Below are 7014 nucleotides of genomic sequence, written 5' to 3'. Positions count from 1 at the left end.
GACAGGAATCAAGATGCCGAGCTTGGCTTTAGCTAGCAGAGAGGGAAGGGGGAAAGTGTGCAGGCTGCAGAGCAAAGAACCCCAAAGCTTTTGTGGAGCAGAGGTTCCTGGGAAGGAAGGGATAAAGAGAGGCAGGGACTGGTCTCTCTCCCCGCCTCCCTGGCAGTTCACACACTCACTCACTCACTCACTCACACACATACACGCGCCTACACGAACACTCAGGGCTCCGTCCCCCCCCCTCCTTTGCAGAGCAGGGGGGAGGCGGGGAGGAGAGAAGGAGGAAGCTGAAGTACCACCTATTCATGTTCCGCGATGTAACACCCCTTATTTTCCATGCTGGGTAAAGACAAAAACCCTTTACAACCTGTTTCTGGAACTTGTCAGCAGCTGCCAAGAGGAGCATGTTAATTAAACGTCGGCAAAGATGGAAGCCGGAGGCCCCGGCTCTAATTGGACAGTTTGCTTCACCGGCTTGAAAAACATTGTGACAAAGGAGGAGGTGCGCGGCGGCTCGGCAGGGGGACAGGGTGGCGGGGGAGGGGGGCGGCGGCTTTGATTCCAGCTGATCGGCCCGGCCCCTCCCCCACGGCCGCGCGCGGTCCCGCCCAGCGGGTCCCTGCTGGGCCGGGGCGGGGTGCAGGGGCGGGGTGTGGGAGGGGCGCAGGTGGTGAGGTGCAGAGGCGGAGTTTGGGAGGGGACAAAAAAAATGGGGTGCAGGTGGCGGAGTGCAGGGGCGAGGTGAGGGAGGGCAGCAAGGGACGGGTTTGGGGTCTGGGAGGGGCCGTGCAGATGGTGGGGTGCCGGGAGCGTGGGAAGAGATCTGCGAAGGATACAGACAGGGGCAGGGTCCGGGAGGCGGGGTGGCCTCGGAGGGGAGGGAACACGATCCTCCGGGAGGGCCACACGTCGGGTCTCTGTGAACCGTCTCCCAAACTGATAAAAAACCAATGGTGGGCCAGGCTTTAAGGGAACTGGGGTGTGGCGCTCCCCCCGCGATCCGCTGATCACAGGACTTGGGCACCGAGGACAACCACCGACAGACTTCTGCCCTCGGGCAACATCAGGCTGCCTCGGAGCGAGCTGGGCAGAGGTGGCCTTAACGTGATGTGAACAGGAATGAGGTCTCACAGCGCTGGGGGCTAGGGCACTGTACCAGGAAACTGGACTGTAAAGGTTCCCAGGGAGCTGGCGGGTCCGCCAGGGCTGCCCGGCCAGTGTCCTATGGATGTGTTTCAGGTTTCCCCCCCCTGTGCGCACTGAGCGCTAAGCTGGGCACTATGCTGAAGCCCTCCCTTACACACCCAGTCATTTAACTTTCCGGCCACTCCAAGAGAGTGGCTGTAGCCTTCCAAGTTTACCACTGTGGGGAAACTGAGGTCGAGAGACCATAACACCCTACTTAAGTCACTGTGGTGGGATGGGGAGAGAAGGTCTCACTATACAGTTCAGATTGGCCTGGAATTCCGTATCTAGCCTACCTCAGTCTCCCAAGCTCGCTCTCTCTCTCTCTCTCTCTCTCTCTCTCTCTCTCTCTCTCTCTCTCTCTCTCTTTCTCTCTCTAAGACAGGATTTCTCCATGTAGTCCTGGCTGTCTTGGAACTCACTCAATAGACCAGGCTGGCCTCGAACTCAGAGACCCGCTTGCCTCTGCCTCCTGAGCTCTGGGATCAAAGGCATGTGTCACCACCGCCAGGCTAAGTAGGCATGTTCTTAAAGACAGCCTGAGGTGAGACACGGGCCTCTGATTCTGGTGCGTGCCCCTAGCCCCTTGTTCCAGACTCTGACTTCAGGCCCAGCCTTCAGTCCCCCCATTTTCAGGATGGGCTGAACTGTGTGGGGTTCCAACATGCAACCCCTATTCTCATTGAGTTTCCAGGCAGGGGTTCCCCAAGGATGGTATGTCAAGGTGGAGGTCACCCTGGAGAGCCCCACACAAGCCCTATCTATACCGAGAGAGGGGGTACTTGGCCGCCAGAGAGAAATAGTGAGGGTAGGAGGCCAGGCCGAGGCCGGGGACAGGCAGCAGCAAGGATGGGAAAAGGCACCATTGTCACTGGGCCAAGGGAATTAAGAGCTCCCCATTGGATATGGAGTGCCTGGACCATTGACTGCCGGCCGTGAGCGGGGTTCCCAGGCAGGGGCTGGAGCAACCCGCTCCGTGTCCAGATTGCCTGCTGAGACTAATCCCCTGGGAGCCAGGCCCCGGGAGCCCAGACAAAGCTACTGAGGAGACAGTCTGCCCTTGATGGGGTCCCACGGCCTGGTCCTGGGTGCTGAGGAGGCCACCTGGAGGAGGGATGGGTGGGCGATGAGTAGTTATGCCTGGAGGAGTGCGCACAGCTGCTCCGGCCTGGGTGTAGTATGTATGTAGGACGCTTTAAAAATAGGCAGCCTAATATATCAGTGTGTGTGTGTGTGTGTGTGTGTGTGTGTGTGTGTGTGTGTGTGTACTTGAGGGCTGATCGAGCAGGGTGCTCAAGAGCAGCCCTTCAGAGGCGGCTGGAGGGGCTCTGCAAATTGTAATCAGATTAAGGGGACCAATCACTTAGGGCTCTTGAAAAGGCCACAAGGTCCCTAATCAGCCCTGAGCGCCCCAGCCTACAAAGCCCCGGAGGAACTCTGCAGGAGCCACCCTCTGGGGGGCCAAGGGGTGGGGGCTTCTTTCTTCCCGGTCTTTGGTAATTATGTCAATTTGCTAGCCAAATTGTTTGCTCAAGTGGACAGGGGGGCATGTGCCCCATTCATGTGGTAATGTGGGAACCAGCAGGATTCCTGGCTGGGAAATGGGAGGGACTGGGACCTTTCTCCAGGGAGCAGGCAGGGGCAGGTAATGTGGGAACCAGCAGGCTTCTGGGGCCCTCCTCACTGGTCTAGGGCTCTTCCCTCACGCTCCTACTGCTGACTATGGGATCCGGAGCCTACATAAAATAATCAGCTGAGCTACTTCTCCAGTGCAGGGGCCTTTATCTACCACATTCCAGAAACTTCCAGCCTGGATGGTCCCCTGGGGAGAACTGAACTAATGGGTGGGATTGACGATGGGGAGGGAGACAAGGGCCACAGAGAGAGGGTTGGACGGGAGAGGCATCCCGAGGAGACCTCCATGAAACTGGGCTTCTAGGGCAGGCTGAGGCTTGAGCAATTCGTGAGAGACGGGGAATCTGGGAGATGGAGTTTTGAAGAGTGGGACCGGTGGTGTCAGGCAGATTCAGCGGTGGATGGAGACCTGGAGAAAGTTCTCACCGGTTTATTGAGCCCTTATGACTGCAATGGTCAGTGTGCCACACGTCCTAATTCACAACCCAGAATACAGAGACGCGGAGAAGCTAAGTGATCTGCCCAAAGCCATCCAGCTTACAAGTGAGCAGTAGGGATCTGAGTCCTCTCTGTCCCTCTGTCCCATGCCACTCCATGGATTCATTCTTCCCTTCAAACGGTAAGCAGGGGCTATGTCCCTGTCCCTCTGCTTGGATGGGGCACTGAGACTTCAGAGGACTGAGTTGATTCGGGTAAGGAAGGGTCTCAAGCACCTTGATCACTGCCAGCACACCACCCACCCGCTGTGGTATGTCACTCAGCATGGGGCACATGGGACAAGCATTAGACATGGCACTTAGGGACAGAGCTCCCTAGGAACAGTAGTGTCATCAGTTCAGGCACATGACACACACCATCCGCTGTCTCCTGCCCTGTGGACTCCCAGGATCCCCTTCAGCACACGAGGACCCTTTCCGCCTGCCCTGGATGTGACATCTCAACATCACTGCTTGCCCCTCCCTGCCCCTCCCCCACTCCAATGCCTCATAGCTTTCCCTTGAAGGGCTGTTAGAGGTGGCAGGAGGCTGGGTACAGGGAGAGAGTTAGGTGGGAAAGAGACCTCAGGAGGGTCACCAGCCACGGCAAAGCATCCCTTACACCTGGGGCACGGGCCAGGGTCAGTGTTTGTAACTGTACGATGGCCAGAAGTCCTGTCTTCTTAGAGCAGATCTGAATGGTGATGAAGTTACCACAGGACCTCAGCTGGGCCAGATGCTGTGAGGTCCGGAAGTTCTAACCACTAGTCTTCCCATCCCTGGTCAGAGGAACTAAAACCCAGCAATTAGCAGCTGCTCTGGACAGGAGAGGACAAACTACTCCCCAACAGCCAACATGGAACATTCCTTTGTGCCAAGCTGTGCTAGGCACGTGCTGTCATTAATGTGACAGATCTTCACAACCTATGAGGTAGGGCCATTATCATTCCCTTTCCACCCCACAGAGAAATGGAAGAGAGACTGAACAAGTGTCCCAAGACCCTAAAGCTAATTGAGTAGCATACCTCCAACGACCTCCTGTCCCTCCTGACGAGGGGATCTGAATATCCCTGGAGGCCACACTCAAGCCAGGTCCTGAAGGACCAGTGGGGATTTCTGAGGCAAAGGATTGTGGGTGAGGGGACCAGATTCTGGGAGGCCGCAGAATATCTAGGGCAGAAACTGTGAGACCAGAAAGAAAGACAGGAACCCCCCTACCCAGGGGCAAAGAGGCGATGTTCTGAGCAGTGAGCAATCACGTGATTGAGAGCAGCACCCTCCACTCATTGCCATGAAGTATGTCAGGCTCAGCTCCATCCAGTCCTAGGAATTAGCCATGCTCACTTCTCCCTCAGAAGCTTCGCTTAAGCTGTGTCCTGTGCCTAAAGCAGCGGTTCTCAACCTGTGGATGGTGACCCCTTTGGGGTCTCGGATCAGATATTTACAATTCATAGCAGTAGCAAAATTACAGTTACGCAGTAGCCATGAAATAACTGTATGGTTGGGGGTCACCACCACGTGAGGAACTGGATTAAAGGGTCGCAGCGTTAGGGAGCTTGAGACCCACTGGATTAGAATGTTCGGCATGTCACGCCCCGTTCCCGCTTGTCTTCGCCTTACCCTTGCCTTTTCTTCATGGTGTTTGTCAGGTCTGTAGTGCAGTGTATCCCTCTGTGTGGCTGGCCACTTGTCAGTCTCTCCAGGGGATGAGTGTTCCACCAGGACAGGCCCCTTGTCTGCTAAGGCCGAGTCTGGCATATTATGGAACTTGATCAATACTTGCTGAATGAAAAAATGATGGATGGATGGGGCGGGTGGATGGATGGATGTAGTTCATCTGTACTGGGAGACTAAGGTCAAAGACCGCAGGGCTGTCACTGTAGGATGCTCCCCGGGACCAGCTCAGGTCATCGCCACCCCAGCTGTGGACACAGATGACAGGCCGTGAGTGAAGGCAATAGGTGTGTGAGGGGTACTTACAGGAAGTGAACCTGCTACCTACAGCATTTCTCCTGGTTGTTGTACATTTGTTTTTTAAGACAGGGTTTCTCTGTGTAGCCCTGGCTACAGAGAGAATAGCTGGTAGGTCCATCTTTGCCTAACCTCCTTGCCTTGCTTCCTCACGCACTTAAGCATGAGTTGTTTGGCCCTGGTGTGCACCTTATGTGTTCCTTAAAAATGCCAACAGAAGTAAAGCCACCATATGTGGTATTAAGGCTGGCTGTAATGAAGACTCACTCAGAATCTCTTAAACAAAGGTACAGAGCCAAGGCTATGGGGTTACATCATGTCTGAGGTTCACTGCCAACTAATAGAGAGAACACTGGTTGTCCCACTGTACAGCCACGGAGTCTCTCATTATAAAACTACATTTCCCAGCCTCCTCTGTAATTCTCCTGTAACCACATGGCCAAGTTCTGGCTGATGCGAGGTAAGTAAAACATGTCAAGCTTCAGGGAGGAAGCGCCTTTCCTCTTCCATGGCAGAGCAACAAGTTGAAAGAGCTGGGCCTCCGTAGATGGCTCAGTGGTTAAAGGCACTTGCCGCTAAGCCTGAGGACCTGGTTTGAACTTCAGGACCCACACAGTGGAAGGAGACCGCCAGCTACTGCAAATTGTCCTCTGACTTCCGCGTGTGCCTACCTACACACAAATGCATCAAAAAGTGGTTTGGTTTGGTTTTAAAGATGGAGAATCAGGGCCCTTGATAGCTACCAGGGCTACTATTCCAATACCCAGATTTTTACATAAGAGAAAAATGCTTTTAGTTATCTGTGACCTACTCCTTTTGCCCTCCCTGACCAGCTTCCAAGCTGATATTCTGGAAAGTATACCATCTTCTGGTGGGGGTCACAGGAAGAGCTTGGAAAGGGGATCGTGGGTTGGAAAGAGAGCTCAAGGTTGTGAGTGTTTAGGGGTCCTAGTTCCCACATTCAAATGTCTAACAACACTCAGTGAGTCTGTCAGCCGTCCTTTTCTCCGCCCTCTTTCTCTCTATTCCACGGGTTATGGGGAAAGAGAACACCTCTCCCCGTTCAGCATTCCAAGGTATTGTGCCTTTGCACTTCACCCTTCCCAACTCTCCTGGAGGCCTAAGCTTTGGGGAGCCGGAGTCGGGAAGGTGGGAAGGCTGCATCTGCTTTGCAGGGAGCCCATCATGATGGCCGTGGGCAGAGCAGACTACCCCCTGGACGGGGACAAAGGAAAGGGTGGGAACTGAAACCTTACTTGGACTGGACAGCACAAGTGTCAGTGAGGAACTACTGCCCAGGGTGACAGATGCAGAGGCACCAAGGAAAAGAGAACCCAGGGACAGCTGGCTTCACTAGACTGCATGTAAGGCTCGATTCTTGGCTCGCCTGTGCCCGTCTCCACACTGGGAAAAGAGGAGGTGTGTCAGGTAGACTTCAGTTCAAATGCGTCTTTTCCTACCTACGCTTACTATTTCGATCCTGGGCAGGTCTCCTCACTTCCCTGAGCTTTCATAAAATGTGGGAAATGAAGTCCCCCTCAGAGTCAGCTAACGTTAAAGGGACAATTAGCATATGGTAGCTGGATGACAAATGTCAACAGCACTGGTGGACGTCAGGCTGACCGCCCACTATTTGTGTGCAACGTCAGCATTATACGTGGAGATGGCTCAGCCGTGAAGGGGGCTTTTCCAGAGGACTTCAAGCCTTTTCCAGAGGACATGAGTTTGGTTCCCAGAACCCATGTCA

Source organism: Peromyscus maniculatus, chromosome 1 (assembly GCF_049852395.1).
Source record: "Peromyscus maniculatus bairdii isolate BWxNUB_F1_BW_parent chromosome 1, HU_Pman_BW_mat_3.1, whole genome shotgun sequence".
Classification (NCBI taxonomy): domain Eukaryota; kingdom Metazoa; phylum Chordata; class Mammalia; order Rodentia; family Cricetidae; genus Peromyscus; species Peromyscus maniculatus.
The sequence above is the reverse complement of the archived record's forward strand: the minus strand, read 5'-3'. Positions refer to the sequence as shown.